The sequence below is a fragment of the Buteo buteo genome, chromosome 3 (genome assembly GCF_964188355.1).
Source record: "Buteo buteo chromosome 3, bButBut1.hap1.1, whole genome shotgun sequence".
In the NCBI taxonomy this organism is placed as follows: domain Eukaryota; kingdom Metazoa; phylum Chordata; class Aves; order Accipitriformes; family Accipitridae; genus Buteo; species Buteo buteo.
This window is the reverse complement of record NC_134173.1, coordinates 73,498,781-73,518,793: the sequence shown is the minus strand read 5'-3', so window position 1 is coordinate 73,518,793 and position 20,013 is coordinate 73,498,781. Positions and strand designations below refer to the sequence as shown.

The following is a 20,013-nucleotide window of genomic DNA, read 5'->3' as shown; positions in this document are numbered from 1 at the left end:
TAGAGGTGCTTGATAGTGATTTCAGGTTGGTCATTTAAAGATCAAAGTCGGCATATTGTCGTTACTAAACCTCCAAATGCCCAAATCTGCCCTGACAATCGCTGTATCTACATTTAAGCTTTAAATGGAGGCTTAAAATGTCACTTTTTAAAATGCTTCCTGACTAATAAAAATTTAAAATCTTATGATTGTCATAAATCTGTATTCTAAGTTTCTCAGTAATCAGTTAGTTTGCAAAAAGAGAGGGAGCCATGATGCACTCTAACAGGACCCTGGTTTAGGTTTTTGGGGACCAGGACTCTGGAGCAGAGCACCCATGTCCATCAGCCAGGACACAATCAAGATGCACATCCAAAAGCTAGGCCTGTAGGTCATATAATTCACATTGTGGGTGCAGGGTGACATTCCCATCAAAATATTACAGCAGCAAAATCTAGTAGAACAGCATTTCTGTCACAGAGAGCAAACCTGAGCCTTATGTTTTGCTGGAAACCTAAACTGTGTAACTCTTCAAAAACCATTTAGTTTACATTAGATCATTTCTTCCTGCAAGCAAATGTCTCTTTGTACTAGCAGTATATTCTCCTAAGTGCTAAAATTCTTGCTTTTGCTTGCCAGTACATCAGTGGCTTAAGCACAGTATGTGTTTGAAACGAGGATAATAGCAAAAAATGTAGATTTTATTAACTGTGTGTCATGTCGTGTCATGTCGTACATTGAAAACCTTAAAATCTGTAGACTAAGTTCAAGCTATTGAAGGTTGTGTATAAAATCACATAGGTGCAGAGACCTGTAACTTAAAAGCTGAAGATGGTTTTATTTTCAAAAGTATATATAGGTTCAGTGACAATGCTAACATAAAGATGTTAAGATATGTAGGATGGGCATGTCACTCAAGTGAATAATGTATCATGGATTTTAATGTCTTTCAATAAACTATTCGCAGCTACATTCACAAATACTTGAGCAGTAACTAATAAATAAAGTAATATTAATTGAATAAGTTAGCAAGTGACTTTTTTGGTGATTACCACTACATTTATGCTCAATTATTTGACAAGCTGTCATAGGCAGTTCCTGTCGGAAGCTGCATTCACCCAGCTCTTACTCCAGCACTGATTTAGAGGAGAGTGAAATAATCTTTACAAGTTTATTTTACAGTCTGGTCAAAAGGTTGGGAGCTAAAGCTTAAACTGATAATGTTCAAGTGAATGAAGGCATTAGGTGGAATATAAAGCTTTACTTGATAGACATATCTAACAAAGGGGAAAGAAATGTCATTTGAAGCCAAAAGGCTTGCCAATAAAATTTCTAGTGAGTCAATGCTCTTCACTTGAATGTTCACCAAGTGTGTAAGAGCATGAGGAAGAGGAAGATGAGCTTTTTCTATCAGTATTGCCTCACCTCAGCCATCTCCTTTGCAATTTCAAGAGGAATATGGGTTTGCAAAGACTCAGCATACTGGCTGGGAATTGCCTGGTGTACCGCATTGCTTTTGGGCTGACGTGTGTCTCGGACTAGAGGAGCCCCATTGCCAGATAAGCTGTGCTGGAGAGGAGCTGCAGAGTTCTCGGGGTTCATAACTCTGGTTTGCTTCATGAGCTTGGTGCTCCCATACTACAGAACAACACAAGTGGAGAAATTGGAGAAATTTACTGTCCTGCTGTTTCTAAGTATCCATTTTATGAGTGCACAAGGTGGTAAATTCTTCCCTTTTCCTTTCCTGCTTCTCTTCCCTTGCTGTCCTGGTGATTTGTGGGAATTAATTATTTTTTAAGTTATCTTTTCAGAAAAGTAATTTTTAACTTGACAGTCTTCCTGTCAAGCACACTTGAGCAGAAGGGACCACACAAGGCACTTGCTGCTACTGAACAGATCAGAAAAGATGCGAGCGTGGAGTTAGAAATCCTGTGTGTTAAAGACCTTGGGGGTTTGCATTCTTGGTTTTCCCAATGATTTATTTTTTAAATAAACTTTCTAACTAAAGCAGTGTTCCAATATCAAAGCCTGATTTTTTCCCCTTAAAATGCCCTTAAAATAATAAGCAGTGTTCTGCTTGCCTGTTAATCTTAGCCAGGGTCTTCTTCAAAAGATACGATACACGAGAAATGCAGTCTAAGAGTTAATTACATTTAATTACATTAATTAATTAATTAACTATGTAATAGTTAATTACAGTTAATTTGGTGTCTTTTGCAGCAAATGCAGCATGAAATTTTTAGACAGAAGGGACTTACAAGTTTGCTGTGTCCCACGGAAGGGGAGGAGCTGAGGGAACCATTGTTGATGAGAAAAAGCATATCCAAATTCTCACTGCAGGAAAAATGAGGATAAGAAAGAAAATTTCTTCTATATGTTTTTGAAAAAGTTGTTTTTCTGTTCATTATAGGTGGATGGGATCAGCGTATTATTTCATAGTGATACTAAAAGATGTTTCCAACCGATCGTCTAATTTAATGCTTGATTGGTGAGCCTCTCCTACTGCATTCTGGAATCCCTAATTAAATATCAGGCTGCGTTCAAAGACTTTAAGGGATTGGCCACTATTGGTGTATTTTAAAATAGTGGTATTGTATTAATAATGATATTCTCTTTGACAACATGTGCAGCAGTCAATGAAACCCTCACTTGTTTAGTTTTCTTTTGCTGTATAGGAACCAGTTGCCCGCCACACTGATAGAAAGCACTCTATAAATATCTTTGGCCTCTGGAAATAAGAGACCCTTTTTTGCAGTTTATATATATCCTCGAAGTATTTACTGAAGCAGAAGTGCCTCCATTTTGGAGTGTTTTGCTCATTGCACGTTTCCCTTCCCATTTAACAAGATATTAAAAGGATATCCTTCGGGGCAGGCAGTGAAATGTAACAGTGGAAAGGTCACCCAAAGAGCAAGAAGATGGCCTTTGAAGAGCTAATTCTGCAGGAAATATAGAAGAGAAAAATTTGCTTTCTAAAATTTCATTTCAGGAATAAGAGGTTTTCTTCTCGCCCCCCCTCCCCCCCTTCTTTTTTGAACCTAGCATTGCCAGTTTTTCCCCTGCATGGCTAGTAACTGCTCTGTTTTTAAGATTTTAGGATACTTTTCTTAATATTCTGAGTATGTTGTAGGGGCCCAGAGTGCTACGGATTAAAGTTGTGCCTACTGCGTCTAATTTTGGATTGTGCTTCAAAGGCCTATTTTAGCTTGTGGAAAAATTAATAGGCCTCTGTTTTCTTATAATGTCATTACTTTTTATAGCTTTAATATAAACTTTACTGTCTGATCATGTTAGAAAGAGGATGAGTCCTTCTAACGCTGAAACAAAGGAGTGTCAACAAGGACTGCGTGTGTAACTGGGGTCGGCTACAGTTTTAAGATTGATGGTGGCTGGTTTGCCTTCACAAATCCTTTCTCTTTAGTAACGAATACTTGTTCCATGGTGTTGTTAGTCCTTCAATTTAAATGAAGGTCATCACACTTCTTTGTGTATGAGTACAGGAAAGAAAATAGCGCACAGGGGAAGGAATTGCATCCATGCTTTTGCCCTTTTTTTAATTGTTTCAGTTCACCTAAGCAATTTCAAGACATTATTGGTGCTACAGCATCAGTTGTTGAGAACTGCATGTCTAATTTTAGTCTCAAAGTTTTAGCGGAGGTCATTGAAAATGTTCATGTTATCTTTCCTCCTAAATTTCCAGCTCACTTTGATATTACTGTTAGGGAGATGAGTTATCGGAAATGTCTTTCCACTGATGAAAGAACAAAAGAATTTCTCTGGTTTGAATGAAAGCTTTGCGTCCCTGGACACCTTAATTAAAAAAAAAAAAAAGGGTGAGGAGGCGGAGAGGAATGCAATAGCCCAACTAATTAATCACTTAACAAAATAAGTGAATAACAGAACCAAAGCTGTTTTGATGGTCCAAGCAGATTAGTCAATAGAACAATGGCACTTCCCTGACTCACCAGTTAAAATTAGTAAAGGAGTTATGATAGCTTGCATACATGCAATAAAAAACTCAGAAACTTTTCATTTCATTTTTATACTTTGATTTTTCTTTCCATTTTCTGCTACCTATATAGAAATAGCATTCCTTGGGGTGCCATTCAGGTGCTCTGTTATTATGAAGAAGTTGTGTTTGTTTCCTTATTGCTGTTTTCAGACTGGCTCTTTAGGAGCTTTTTACTAGGGATCCCTGTGTGGAAGACCTGTATATATGGTGCTTTATAGCACCATAAAATTCTGTAAAAATTCCAGTTGCTAAATTTGGATCAAAAATTAAAGTCATTTAGGTATGCATCTTTGCTAAGGACATATCTTTCATAAAAATGAAAGTATTGCAAAGAAATGGCCAACTCTGAATTCAGCTGCTTCTTACTTCATTTCAAGTTTTGAGGATGGATGCTGCAAGGTACTAAACCTGTTGGTTTGTTGTTTTGGGGTTTGTTTTTTTTTTTTTTTTTTAATTTTCCTTTCTGAATATGTATTTCATAGATCACGTTAATGCCTCAGAAACTTCTTAAAAAGCCCAAAATAAAATAAGTGCTGTTCTTCTGGTATGTGAATGACTCTGTGATGAAAAAAAGGAAAAGTAATTTTTCTTTTGGCACCCAAATTACTATCTCAATTAGTCTCAGGACAAGGGGAACAAAGACTTGAAGAGCTACCTTTCCTTTGTTACTCTACTTTCCTGATCGCCAGAGTGCAGTCCTTCCCCATACTTTATCAGTGACTATTTGCACATGATTTTGCTTTTCTCTTGAATATTTTTAAGTAATTAATCTAACTCCAGATAGTCTAAATTTAGGAAAACTTTATAGTTTTGCTATGTGTAAATTCTCTGTTAAGCCTTTTTTGAGATCATTAAGACACCAGTATTATTGAGGCAAAATACTGAAAATAGGATATTATCACAAAAACATTTTTCCTTTTCATGCTCTATTGCTCTTAGAGTAAATCTTTCTCTTTGTCAAAAGGTTGTTGACTTAGCAAAGCGTGCAGATGCTTAATTACTTACATGTAAAAGTACAATATAGGAGGTCTCACCTGTAGCACAGTTAGAGCCATTGTTCCCCAGAGTAGCCTGTAGTGAAATTATTATCTGTACTAACTAAATAAAACTAACATACTGCTTTGTATTTGTGATCAGGTTTGTGCCTATGTGCTGTTCTTCTTAAAGCCTTCTGGCACTAACTGTGAGTTCTGGAATACGTCACCATTACCTAGATGTGGTGGGTTGACCCTGGCTGGACACCAGGTGCCCACCAAAGTTGTTCTGTCCCTCCCCTCCTTGGCTGGACAGGGGACAGAAAGTGCAACAAGAGGCTCATGGGTCGAGATAAGGACAGGGAGAGATCACTTGCCAATTACTGTCATGGGCAAAACAGACTTGACTTGGGGAAAAATTAGTTTAATTTATTACAAATTCAAACCAGAGTAGGATAATGTGAAATAACTCTTAAAATACCTTCCCCCCATGCCTCCCTTCCTCCCAGGCTTAACTTTACTCCTGAATTCTCTCCTCCTCCCTGCCAGCAGTGCAGGGGGATGGGGAATGGGGGTTGGGGTCAGTTCATCACATGTTGTCTCTGCCGCTCCTTCCTCCTCAGGGGGAGGACTCCTCACACTCTTCCCCTGCTCCAGTGTGGGGTCCCTCCCACGGGAGACAGTCCTTCGTGAACTTCTCCAACGTGGGTCCTTCCCACGGGCTGCACTTCTTCATGAACTGCTCCAGCGTGGGTCCCTTCCACAGGCTGCAGTCCTTCAGGCACAGACTGCTCCAGCGTGGGTCCCCCACGGGGTCACAAGTCCTGCCAGAAAACCTGCTCCAGCGTGGGCTTCTCTCTGCATGGGTCCACAGGCCCTGCCAGGAGCCTGCTCCAGCGTGGGCCTCCCACAGGGTCACAGTCTCCTTCGGGAACCCACCTGCTCCAGCGTGGGGTCCTCCATGGGCTTCAGGTGGAGATCTGCTCCCCCGTGGACCTCCCTGGGCTGCAGGGGGACAGCCTGCCTCACCAGGGTCTTCCCCACGGGCTGCAGGGGAATCTCTGCTCCGGCGCCTGGAGCATCTCCTCCCCTCCTTCTGCACTGACCTGGGGGTCTGCAGGGCTGGTTCTCTCACATGTTCTCACTCCTCTCTCTCGCTGCATTTTTTTCCCCTTCTTAAATCTGTTCTCCCAGAGGCACTACCACTGTCGCTGATGGACTTGGCCTTGGCCAGTGGCGGGTCCATCTGGGAGCCGGCTGGCATTGGCCCTGTTGGACATGGGGGAAGCTTCTAGCACTTTCTCACAGAAGCCGCCCCTCCAGCCTCCCTGCTACCAAAACCTTGCCATGCAAACCCAATACACTAGAAAACACCTTGTTCTTCCATCTCTGTTTTTTCAACTTGAAAAGTAGGAGTGATTTTCTAAAATCCTTTGGCTACTAAAGTGATATTTCTGCACAGAAGCTTACAGTGTGCAGCAGGATGCATAGCAGGGGTGCTAGTTTTCAAAACGATCTGAGCATGACACAGTGAAATAGAGGCACAGTTGCTGTTATGAAGAACAGTAGGTCTATAATTCTCTATGTGCTTGCTCTTGCCCTCTGTAATTTATTTCTCAGTTCCCCCAGGGGGAAAACTGGGGACAGAGTCTCAACAAATCAGCTGCTTTTGGTCATATTGAGGTCCCCTGGCTGCATGGAAGCTGAAGATGCTCTTTCTCTAAAAAAAAAAGGAGAAACAGGGAGGCCACCTCATCTCTTCTCTAATGAGCAGTAGGTTTTGTGTTTCCTCCCATCCCTCCTTTTCTGGAGTGCTTAAAGATGTGGATAAGTTGTGCCAAGTATAAGTTGTACCCTTCTCTCTCTGTCCTCTCCTTTCCCTGCCTTTTCCTGTAACAACCATCACAAAAAAAACCCAAAGTGCATGAGTACAGACCTAGATGCTGAGCATCATACAAAATTTTTGGTTAGAAGGGACTTCTGGAAGTCATGTAGTCCCACCCCCTGCTCAGAGAAAGCCTGACCTCAAAGTTAGGTCAGATTGCTCAAAGATGCCTCCAGCAAATTTTGCAATTCTGCAAGGATGGGGAGTCCACACTTTCTCCTAGTATGTGTATTTTTTTTCCATGTCTCTGATCAAGATTTCCTTCACTACAACTTGTAACCATTGCCTCTTATTCTTCTGCTGTGCACCTCTGAGAAAATCTGGCCCTGTCTTCTCTGTAAGCTCCCTTTATGTAGGGATATTGATGGTGAGGAGCCCCCTGAGCCTCCTCTCCCAGTTTGTTTAGGCTTTCCACACACTCTGTGTGCTCCAGCCCCCAACCATATGAATTCATTCCAGTTTGTCAACATCTCTCTCGTACTGGGGGAGTCCCAAAACTGGACATCATACCCCAGGTGATGCAGGTGAGTAGAGGGGAATAATCACTTCCAATTGACTTGCAGGCTGCGCTCTCAGGAAAGCAATCCAGTGTGCATTTAGCTGTCATTGATGTCTAGGCACCTGCACTGATGTTATTCCTTCCCAAATAACAGGACGTTGTGCAGTTTCTGGCAGCTCATTCTTCCAGCTTCTGGATGTCTCTCTGAATGGCAAAACCCTCCAGCATCTTGACAGCTCTCCCTCCCCAATTTGGGGTCATCTGCAAACTTGCTAAGGGTGCATTGCATCCTGTCAGCCAGGTGAAGGTGGGAAACAGTATCAGCTCCAGTATTGACCCCTGAGAAACATCCCTTGTAGCCACTTACAAAAAGTTCAAGCTCAGTAGCAGCACTCTATGATCAGATAGTTCCTTTTTACCCATGGAAAAGGAAAATGGCTATAACAAGCAGGGGCTATTTTTTCCTTGAAATGAGAAAGTGCAATTCCGAATGTCAGGGGTATTTTTTGAATGAAAATGTTCTTTTATGGTTTTTATGGCAACATAGTAGACTAGAATTGTTACATAAAAAAAAGCAGAAAAGGATCATGCTTGTAATTTTTTGTATGCAATGTGATACTCAGTTTTGTCCTAACAGGCAGACTATTGCCCCTCATCTATTTCAGTTCAGCTGCAAAAAGTCAAGTACTGCTGCAGTTATTCTAGACAAAATGCCCTTTTGAAAACCAGCTTAAAACTTCACGTAACCACTGGTATGGAACTGCCAATACTGGTCCTGGTCTGCATAATATCGATGTATCCTTATGCCTGTCGAAGATGAGCACGCTGAACCTCAGATGAGTTTGATTACCAAAAGGTTATGTGCGCTTAGTTGAAGGATTTGTGGAAAAAGAAGGGGGTTGTCTTTAGCATGCGGTTGCAGTCTGGAGACTGCCCTGTCCTTATCACAGTCTCGGTCCCCTGTGATTCTTTTCACTTAGATCAGTTTAATAAACTGACAGATACAAATTTTCATTGCCGTCAGCGTGGCGCAGCCAATACGAGAACGAAAGATCAAGCTGCGTGCCTGCTCTGCTTTTCGTATCAGCAGCGCGATTGCCAGCTCGGTTGTGTCTCTGGGCTCCTCGGCGTGGGGATGAGGATGGACTGCTAGTGGGGAAAGGTCACCGGCTGATCTTTCGGTGTACCAGGCTGCGGTTGCAGGCTGAACAAACGTGAAATATCTTGTTTTGATTTGTAAACTGAGCAAGCTGAGAATGAGACCCATTGGGGGAATAGCTCTGAGACCACGTAATGCTGCGGCCGTGCATGGCTTTGATACACAGAGTCAATGCTTCTCCCCTTCCTTTATAAACATCTTTTTCAAATAGACCAAGATGACTTTTTCTCCTTCCTAAAGACACCTCCCTAGACAGCTGACTTTTGCTGTGCGGTGAGGATTACAGCTAGAGGAAATCCTCCTCCCCTTGCTCATCCCCACAAACAATATTGTTTTCTCCTGGGAAAGCGTGTGTGCCACATCTGTCCCCCTCCCCACCCAGGACCCAGTTCAAGGACTGACTTGGCCACCTGTATTTTTGTGAATGCTGCTGAGCAGTTGTGCTCCAGCATCCAAGCCCAACATTTAGCTTTTTAATTTTTACTGTTTTGGTGCAACTGAAGGTGCTAAATAATTGTGCTCTGCTTCTGAGGAGTGCAGGAAGATCATGTTAGCTTTAGCCTGGGCTGGTTAATCATTGACGGAGAGGCAATAGCTCCTGGCCTCTCTCCTCCTTCCCTCCCCTTGCTTTCAATTCTCTCTCTTCCCCACATGAAACTCAATTAATATGCTACGTTATTTCAGGACAAAACCTGATCTTAAAATATGCAAAACAAAGTTTTCAATTTTATGTCTTCAGTCACCTTGGCAGGGGGTATTTTTAGCCCGATTTCCACATGAATATTATATCATAAAAGGGCTGATTAAAATGAGGTAACATGACAGGACTGGCTCGTAGTGAATGGATATGTTATTTGTCCTGTTGAAAGGACATTACTGTAACCTTGCCTGCAATCCTGCAGAGTGGTTCCCAGTAAGTTATGTGCCGTCTAACCTTGCCTGAAATTTATTCCTAACAATTGACATGTAGATTATCAATGCAGCAGAAGTCTTTTATATTCTCTTTGGAGCAGGGGGTGGCAAGTGAGCAACCTTTCAAACAAAAATCCAAAGTGCTCATTGATAAAACTGGAGATACGTGATTTAGAATTTTTTAAATTCTGGATTTCAGCAGAGGAGTAAAAGAAAAGTGTTGAAAGAATTTGGCAGTCAAAAAAAAGTGAGCTTTTTGTTCTCATTTCAAAGGGTTTTGCCTTCACTTGAGTACAGTATTTCATTTCTAAAGCAGATACCTGCTATAGTGTGAACCCATTATTTTAGAAAAAATGACAGTGTTATCTTTTGTATTGAAGATTTACAATTAACTGGTGAAAAAGTTTCCTGGGTTAACAGGAACATCACTTTAGTAGAACATTTTTCAGCAATAGATCTTGAAGTACTAAACAGACGACATCAGGGTTATCCTTCGTACTTGATGGGTGGTGAAACCAAAGCATGGAGTGAGGTACCAGTTTGCCCAGCATACCAGTGGCACAGCCCTAAACCAAGTGCAGGTTTTCAGAGTTCTCCTGTGGCACTGTATGCTCAATAGTATTGCTGGCATCGTGTGCCAAGGCACAGGGAGGTCTGCAATTGGTCTTTTATTTTTAAGAAACGTCAAGGAAATACTAAAAATATAAGCTGCATGTGAAATCTCTTTGCAGAACTTGGTGCCAGAGTCTTTCATCAGAATAGCTTTCTCCTTTAAGGCATCCTGATTCTCTTCGCTCCCTTTCCACAGATCTGATGATTGAAAGGTCTGAAAGAGAATTGCTGTGGTCATCCTGTCCCTAAATATCACAGATGCTACTACTTCAGTTCTTAATATCTGCACTACACCCAGTAAATTCTGGTTGATGGACTGCAAGATTTTCAAAAGGATACCAGATTTTGCTTTGAATTATCCATGTCCTTTAAAAATCAGCCACCTCTATGATTCATCTTTTATTTCCCATTCTAATTTCTCTAGGTTTAACCTCTACCACTGGATGTCATTCTGCCTTTGCTAGAGTGGAGCACCTTTCCAATATCAAATAAATGAAAGTAGACTCTAATATCAGTTCCCTGAGCAGATATGGTGACCCAGGTGTTGTTTCATTTTTTTCTATTCTGCCTTTCAGTTTGTGCCCAACAGAAGCAAGACTAGTTGAGAAAAGGATACAAACCTTTTCTGTAATCAGTGGTAAAAGGCTTTGAGAAAGTCCCAAATGTAGTAAACTTTTCTTCAAAACTGTGACTTGTTTCTCTGCTGATTGAGAATTAAAAAAAGACCAAAAGATATTTGCGGTCCTAATGACAAACAGATACACATATATGTTGTGCACTTAATGTTATCAGCCGCTGTTATGTTAATGATTGATGTAGCTAAGGCTGTGGCTTGTTTCTTTGGCTTGGGTATAAATTAGGATTGCTGTAGATAGAGCTAGACATGCATGGAAGGGGGACTTCTCTCTGTCAGTATAGGCAGGAAGCTGTTTTTTAGCTTTATTTCCTAAGGAAATTAGTGTCTGCAATGCTTTCCATCTATATGCCCATCCCCAGTCATTTTTCAAGACATTGGTTGATTTCAACAGTATTTGAAATAGGACAGAATTCTGAAAAAATAGTTATGTTCCTACAAGTTGGCACAGGTGAAGATCTCAACAGGCCAGGGATGGTTTCTGGTACCCTTGAGGGGTCACAAGAGACTGGGTGGGAGCTGGGGTGATTGCAGGAGTGATGGTACAGGACATGGGACAACGAGCACAGCTTTTGTAGGAAATCGGCCATTTTTTCCTTCTCCTTCTTGCAGGAAAACATATTCTTCGTGTACGTGTGGGAGGGCATCATGCAAGGGAATGGCTGCTGCTGCACATCTCATCGGGACCTTTTTTGGGGGAGTGAGAAGGATGGATTTCCTGACGATGTGCTGTGGTTTTGAAGATGTAGCAGCGGACCTGTTAGCTGAGGGGGGAGAGATTTAAGCCCTTCAGGCTACGTGGCAATGGGACACAATTCAGTGCAAATTTTGTTTCTCTGTTTCTGTCCTTTCATTCTTTTTCTGTGAAGGAAAGGGTGTTTTCGGGAAAGGATTCATCTAACTGAGGATTTGTAGCCGGTGAATCCAGATCATCCTTGGGCTAATTAAGGCTGAGGGTCCTGGTTGGGCAATAACGTGCCATATCTTTTGGCACAATTATTTTTGCTCATTTGGTTCAACACACAGGGAAGGGAAGTGGGTGCCAGAGATATGGTTAGGACAAGCTGTTTGTATCTGGTCTTAAATAGGAAACAGTTTCTCCATCCTTGATTTCTTTCTCACTTTATTTGAGCTATATTAAGTGAATGTTATGCGCAAGCTATTTTCAGAGAGTGGTAATTATATTAAATTTTCTTCTTCCGGTATTCTTTCATTTTCTAATGTATTCAAATGCTGGTAAGATATTGTCCAGACAAGATGATGATAAAATCTGATCATCTGTTACTGTTTAGTAATGAAAGCAAAATTGGAAGATTGTGTAGCAACTTTAAAAAGGGTACTTTGACAGTTTTTATTTTATTGGAGTTGTTCTAGTCTATTATTTAACAAACCATCTCTTTATTGCTTAAAGAAGTGATTGCAATATTTCACAAGAAGCTCATTTTTCTTCAATTTCTATTCAGTTGTGCAGCGTTCTTCTGATAGCTTTGTGCTCTGCTTCTCATGCTAATTCTTTTTGCAGCAGCTGCTGGAGAATCTTAATGAAATTTGGTGTTTCAGCCCCCTTCACTGCCTGCCATATACAGTGCAGCAGCACAACCTGGTCGAGCATACGTGTTACCACTTCAGCACAGGCTGGTGGTAAATCTGGCCGCTTGGCTCCTGAGCTTGCAAACCTTTCCTCTAATATCCTTTATTTATATGCATACCCCTTTTTAAGTCACTGTGTATAAAGCAAATACTAGAACGTCTTTTCAGGCCCAGATTGGTATTGCTCCAGCAATGGCCATAGCTAAATGTTTGTAGCAGAGGGAAAACACGTATAAGGCAATTACCATTTAATGGTAGTAGAACATTGTTGCAGTTTTTTGACCAAAGACAACCATCAGTTTACTCTCTGGTGCTATAAACTAATCTGACATTTCAAATCTAGTGAGTGATATGGTGAAAACGAAATTAATTCACATGAAAATCAGCCTTGATTTGAAACTCTTGGCAGGGAGTTCTGCTGGTTAATTGAATTAGAGTCTGTGTGTGCGGCTTTATCCTATCAGTTGTTATCTTTTAGTTTTATTGATAGATCTTTTGCTTACATAGTCAGTAGAAGATGAACATGAGACCCCACCAGCTTTCTCATTCTTTTTTCTGCTGTTCAATCACCAGTGTTTTTTCATTTCTCCTCTATAAGGTATTTGATGAAACAGTTTTCTACGTTCCCACAAACACAACCAGGCAAATTTCTTTGAGGCTGCAAAGGTTTGTTAGGTCTAGCTCCAAGCCTGCTACTGTTTATCTGGTTGAAAATAAAATATTCTTATTTTCTTTACACTTATAGATATATATATTTATGTATATAAAAGAATATAGATGAATATGTATGTTTTGCAGAGATAAGAAATTTTGGAATTTTACAGTTGCTAATTTAAGGTGTTGCAAATAACATATTTGCTACACAAGCTCTCAAAGGAACTTTTGTAGAGGTTAGAAATGGAAGGCAAAGGGGTATACTCTCTCAGTATATCCTGTCATTGTCTCTGCGGGGCAGCTCTTAGAAGAGGATTCTCCTCTATATATCCCCTAGTCTGTACTGAAAATCAGCCCTGAACAGAAGTTGGCAGACAGTGGTTGAACATGAAGAAAGCTGGGAGGTGGTGTTTCTTCAACTGCCTCCCTCATTCTGATCATTTTTTCACTTACCTGGTGAGGCAGGGGGGGTGAGCCCCGAGGGGGGCTCTCGCTTCTGCTGCCAAATGCCTGGCACGTGCTATGCGTGACCCATTTTGGGGACAGCGGCAAGTGGGGGGTTTGACTGAGGCGGTACCCCTGTCAAAGCGTAACGCAAGTGTCCTAAGGCGAGCTCAGGGAGGTCGGAAACCTCCCGCAGAGCAGAAGGGCAAAAGCTCGCTTGATCTCGATTTTCAGTATGAATACAGACCGTGAAAGCGGGGCCTCCTGACCCTTCTGGCTTTTTGGGTTTCAAGCAGGAGGTGTCAGAAAAGTTACCACAGGGATAATTGGCTTGTAGTGGCCAAGCGACTTTGCTTTTTGACTCTTCGATGTTGGCTCTTCCTATCATTGCGAAGCAGAACTCACCAAGCATGGGATTGTTCACCCACTAATAGGGAACATGAGCTGGGATTAGACCGCCGCGAGACAAGTTAGTTTTACCCTACTGATGATGTGTTGTTGCAATAGTAATCCTGTTCAGTACAAGAGGAACCGCAGGTTCAGACCCCCGGTGCGTGCTCTTGGCTGAGGAACCACTGGCACAAGGCTACCATCTGCAGTCTTGTGACTGAATGCCTCTCAGTCAGAATCCCACCTAGACGTAGCGATACTGCAGCCCTGACAGCATCTCGGTGGGCTCACGATAGCCGGCTGCCCTCCCCGCATGGGGCAGGGCCGGTGCAGAGCGCTGCTTGTGTTTGGGACCGGAGGAGCGGACAGATGCGGCGCTGCCTCTCCCCCGTTGCGTACTGCGTAATTATGGGGCGCTCAGTGCTAAATCATTCATAGGTAACCTGGTTCTGGGACAGAGTTTCGTACATAGCAGAGCAGGTGCCTCACTGTGATCTATTGAGAATCAGCCCTTGACACAAGCTTTTGTAATTAATTTTTTTACAGGTTACCCAGAGAGGTGGTAGATGCCCCATCCCTGGAAACATTCGAGGTCAGGTTGGACGGGGCTTTGAGCAACCTGATGTAGTTGAAGATGTCTCTGCTCATTGTAGGGGCATTGAACTAGATGACCTTTAAAGGGCCCTTCCAACCTAAACTATTCTATGATTCTATGATTCTCAACATGGCTTGAAGACTTTGCCACCAAAGAGCCATTTTACACTCAATGCCTCCTTTCACTTACCTGAAAGACCCCCCTATTGCAGGGGGCATTTAATTGCCTGCCTGCTTTTGGCTCTGCTGTTGCTGTATGCTTCTCTTAGCTGTCAGTTCTGAGGCTCTGGCTTTTTGCAAACCAAAAAAAAGAATTTTCTGTTATGTACTGTGGTCTGGGGGAGCCATAGGTTGGTATATATTGCCAGACAATATTTGTTCTTGCAGCCACCAGTCTTCAGGTACTACTTTTCGCTATAGCTCTGTATTCCCCATTAGTATTACTACTATTATTTTTAATATTTATGCTGATGCTGTACTTGTCAGGTGGACTCTGCAAGTACCTTACTGTACTTTACAATTTCCATGTAATCACGACACATTTTGGAGCCAAATTTTACTCTTGCGTACACAAGAATCATATTCACAGGCCTTCCTTGAGCAAAGTGCAAGTCCTCTGCTTTATTTCAGGTAGACAGAAATGTGTTTAAGGTAGAGGGTGTTGTCAAGTTTATCCCAGCCCATTCCCTCCCCTCAGCTCTGTACTCACAGTTTGTCCATTTTGCACTCGCAGATTGAGAGAAGTTGAAAACTGTGATATAGAGATGAGATTTTCCTGCCCTGGCCTGGAGGTGGGCCTGGGAGGCACAGTCATGCTCCAGGTCCTCATCAGCTTTTCCAAACCTGCTGCTCAAGGAACGTGGGGGATGTCTACAGGCAGAGTCTCAGAGGTGTGTGAAGTATTGTAATGTTGCTACAATGCTCAGGAGCAATTCTTGTGGGTGGTGAAAGGCACTTTTAATAAAAAAACAACCATTTACTGCATGCTTTTTTGAGGAGCTGTGTTGCCACTGGGATAATCACTCTAATAGAACTGGAAAGGTGTTGTGCTACAGTTGTTTTCATATTTATATGGTGCTCTCTTTGGCTATTATTTTACTTTTACTGGGTCCACTATTGTATTTCCCAATCGGAGCTAAACACTCCCGAGCCCTGGGGATTTTTGCAATAATTGCCACTGACAGAGCAAACAGGAGCGAGGAATCTAAGCCGTTGCTATAGAGGCTGTATATAACACAATACCCGTGGAGCACTGGGCATAATAACCGTAACATGAAAAATGAGCTATTGATTCTCTGCCCACTTCTAGGGAATGAAAAATTTCCTCCTGATCTGTAAGCCAGTGTGTTGACAGCACTGTCCTCCTGAGTGCTTGTCCGCAAAGGTCTGACTCTGTCCTCTGGTCACCATTTAGTTTAGACTAATGAAAATGCATGTGTATTTGAGGAAAAAGCTTGTCATAGGCTTATTTAGCATCCCTACAGCGTCACCCGTGCAACGATTTCATGGCACTTAGGCATGCAAGATGCTGTTTTGACTTTAGGGGGTACAGGTCCTGCCTTACGTCTCGGGGAGGAGCGAGGGCTGAATCACGGAAAGCGTCAAGAGGCAATTCTGGCATCCTTACTCATTCGGAGCATTGTTTCAACCTCTGCGTAGCCGCACTGTGCATAAACATCCTACCTGATGTGAGCAAAGATGTCATGGTTTAAGTGATTTTAACCTAATCACACAGGAAATGTTCAGTAAAGATTAGCCCCCAATCATATGTCATAAGTAGAGACAATACGAGAAGTGATCACTCCCATCCTCATGAGATAAAATTCAGCTGTTTCCTTTGATGTGATCAGCTATTTAGTCATGCTTGAAATTTTCCTTTTGCTTCTCATTGTTGGGATTTTCAGCGCTACCCAGTGCGGGTTTGCTCCGACCTCTTCTGTGTGCGGTGGCCTGGGGGATGATGGCCCATGGACACCTCTGCTACGAGAACTGACATCAGTTTTCCTTTCCTTGACATCCCTCTCATTGGTTTTAGAGACCAGTTACAGGGCAAATAGCCCCCACAAGGCAGTATTAGTTCTTTATGGACAGCTGAAAGAGAAGCGCCGTGTGGATATTAGCAAAACTTGGCCACTTGTTTCATCGGCGTCGGTGCCAGCGTTTTCTTTGGTTTGCTCCATGCAGATTTTGGACCTTGTGTTTCATTTGGAATTTTGCTCGGGACTGAACCCAAGCTCGAGAGGTGACACTGCCAAGTTTTCTCTGGTTTTGTGTCAAGAGCAACTTTGGACTGAAGCTGGAACTGAACCAGGCACGTGATCTAACTCCTATACTGTCTCATACATTGAGGAAAGCCAGTCTTGTTTAGCCAAAATGGAGTCAGACAGAGGGTGTTACATATTCCTGATGTAAGGTTAAAGTAACATACATGGACGTTTTTACTCTCCCCTTTTACTTGCGGTCTTACAAAAGAACATTTGTGGAACCAACCTTCAATGTGAAGGTTATGAATACTCTTTTTTCCCCCTCTCTGTTTCTGAAGTAGTGTGTTGAAGGATGACTCTGCCCTTTTCGAGTGCATGGTTGAAGGAAAAGGATGCGAGAGTGGCGAGTGAAGCTCAGTGGTTGAATGCCAGGTGCCTGGAGCTGCCGCATCCCCGTAGCCTTGGGAACGGGACCCCAAAAGCAGCATCTGACCCCTTCTTTGAAAACTTTGAAGTATTCTGCTGGGCACTGTGCTGAAGGCTGTCACCTGAGGGTAATATATAAGAAGCCAAATAAATTGTTTGATGTGTCAGCATTTCTGTTAATATAAATAATTAATAAGAAGATTAATTTTTTGACCAAATTCCTTCTTCTGTCAGGGACAGAGATGATCTCACTAAAGGTATCTTGCTCTTTATTTAGGTATTTCTGCACTATTTGTCACATACCAAAACTGGCATTGTGAAAGAGGATCAGGGTGACATTTTTAAACCTGTTTTCAACAAAATCCATAGCATGAGACTCTCAAATGTGAGCAGTGGCTCTGTGTAACCCCACAAACAGTCAGGAGGAACAGGCAAATGACTGCTCTGTATCTGCAAACACCTTTTGTGCCCCGCAGTTACCTCCCTGAGATCATTATCCCTTCATTGACTTGTGTTGAAGCATCTGTGTGCCATTGTGCAGAACATTTCTGCCTTGACACTGGGTCTCCAAGACCAGAAAGCCCCTTCCATGGTCTTCTGCTGAGCTTTGCCTCCAGCACGGAGGGGAGACCTTGGGCATGGGCCATTAGGTTTTATGTATCTGGCTGTAGCTGCTGTTATTTTTGCTCATGCAAAATATCTGTGCTGTTGACAGGAATTAATTTGCCCAAATTGGGAAGACCAGAGAGATATTTTAGGGTATATTTTTGGTTTGGATGGAGATCCAACTCCCACCTATTCATAACTAACAAGTTTTATTTTTAGCATCTGGATGCAGAGTGATAAACAGGCAGGGAAAACAAAAGCAACCTCAAACTGTTTTCAAATGTATAGAGATATCACTCTATTTTGTGGAGTTTCTGCTATCTCTTGTCATATCAGTGCATGTTTCTGAGCTCTGTGCTGAATCAATCTATTTGCTTTCCCTCTTGGGCTGCCTTTCAAGCAACACCTGACCGATGCTGATCAGCCGAGAGAGATGTGATATGTGACTTACCCACTCGACTTACAGCAAATCAGGCTCCGCACAGTCTATTTTTAGAAGTCCGGTTTCTGTGTTAGGCTCCTGGAATTCTGTGTTTGCTTCATCTGGAGTACGACAAAAATCTTTTGATTAATTTTAGAGGCAAAGCTCCTTGGAATAAAATTTGGTTTAATAATGGAAGTGCATTAAAAATTTATATGAGAAACGGGAATTTATGTCTCTCTGGGAACTTAGATTTAAATACAATCTACCTGAAACAGACATTCAAGATGTAATAAACACAAGATTCATGTTCAACGTTTGAGCCCTGTTGAGGTCTCCAATCCCATCCTGTTTAGAAACCTTTCTGCGTAGGAGCTGGTTACCATACTTCCGACTCACAGCCTTTTTCTGTTTTCTAGCATAAGTAAACACACTCCCTCCAGCTTTTTCCTTGGTAAAGTGAAAGCCTCTTACCTTTCTTTCTTGTTACCATCTTCTGACCATTTTTCCCGCTGACCTGTTCTGAGTCTCGAAGTGTGGGCCAAACCTAAACCTGGTGTTCGTGTCGAAATGCCAGCAATGCTGCCTGCGACAGAGCGATGCCCTCCCGGACGTTCCCGCGTACGTTAGTACAGCTCAGAGGAACGTCGTGTTTTGTTATACAAGCCACTTGTGCCTGGTTAGCCAATCTGCTAGCAGAGAGTCTTCCATGAGCTGCTGGTCCCTAAGCCAGGTTTTTGGGTGGGTTTTTTTTAGCCACGAGATATTTACATTTACATTCTCTTGCTGAAGATTAGTATTCTGTCCTCATCGTCAGTGAATTGCATTTTACTGATCTTTGGGCTGAGTTATCAAAATCCCATTGAATTTTAATTCCTGTGCTCCAAATCATCGGTAGCGCCTTCTAATTTGAATGGTTTTCCTTTATTTTTTAGATTTATTTCCACCCCCCTGCCCAAGCTTAAACTGTCAATGAAAATATTGGCTAGATTTCAGGACTCACCAGCATGGGTTTCACCTCTTTGAAATATTCTGAAATATTTTTTGGCAAAGAAACCAGATTTTCAATAATCTCTCTTTGAATTCAGATTTTCTATTATCTTTAAATCATGTGTGTTATATATACAGATTCAGGCCACAAATGGAAAGGTAGATAGTGAAGTGGCATGGAAAAGGCTGTCATTGCTGTTCTTCTATCCCAGGTGGAAGCAGGAAACTCTCTGATTATCAATAATTATTTTCTGGTTCAGCCCTATTTTGTAGACCTGCTTCAGCCAGCCTTTGAGCTCAGAGCTAGGATTTAAAAGCAGGTAACCCACAAAAATTTTGTATCTGTGACAATATGAAACAGGGCACCTGGAGACGGTAGATGTTTTTAAAGTTGGGTTTAAGAAAATGAAAAAAGAGGTGATGTAATTTAATTCTGGGGTCTAAGCACGGGGCTGAGAATCCAGAGCCTTAAAGCTTTACACCTGGCTCAGTGACTCGGCATTGCAAAAGGGAAATTGTGTTCTGGATCACACTGTCTTTTTTAAAAAAAGATGTGTGTGGGCAAAGTGCACTAATTTACCACTGTGAAGGCATAACATTTTTTAAATTTACTTGTGCCCACACAAGTTGAAATGGAAACTATTATTTTAATGTTAAGCATTACCTTTTTTTTGTTATACTGCAAGATCTGGATCCTGCACTCTTTTCCAAGTGCTGGACTTAAATCAGATTTTGGTCTTACATATCAATCTTATTTTTTCTTCCATCTTTTATTCCAGTTTGCTTCTTGCCTTTTACAACTCTTCTAAAATCTATTTAGGTTTTGTGTTCTGCTTAATATATTCTCCCAATATTTAATTTGTTGGAGGTTAAGAGCATTCTGACTGAAGTTTCCATCAGCTCAGAAATAGTATCAAAGGAGAAAATTATAGATGGGGGAAATCTAGGGTATTTTTAAATCTAAAAGGCTAATTTAGACTAAATGCAAAATGGGTGTGAACAACTGCCCTAGTATTTTCACAATAGCC

At 41.9% G+C, this 20,013-nt stretch overlaps 1 protein-coding gene and 1 long non-coding RNA gene across 4 annotated transcripts in view; one reads left to right on the top strand and one right to left on the bottom strand.

Moving 5' to 3' along the window:
• The window catches only part of TRAPPC9 (trafficking protein particle complex subunit 9), a 520,195-nt gene that overhangs the window by 446,078 nt on the left and 54,104 nt on the right, over nucleotides 1-20,013 (top strand). The window lies entirely within an intron of this gene.
• LOC142029549 (uncharacterized) lies at nucleotides 15,001-18,610 on the bottom strand. The gene is made up of 3 exons (XR_012649955.1): nucleotides 18,470-18,610; nucleotides 18,026-18,117; nucleotides 15,001-17,090 (listed from the first exon to the last, which is right to left on the bottom strand). It is a non-coding gene; the product is annotated as an uncharacterized LOC142029549 (long non-coding RNA).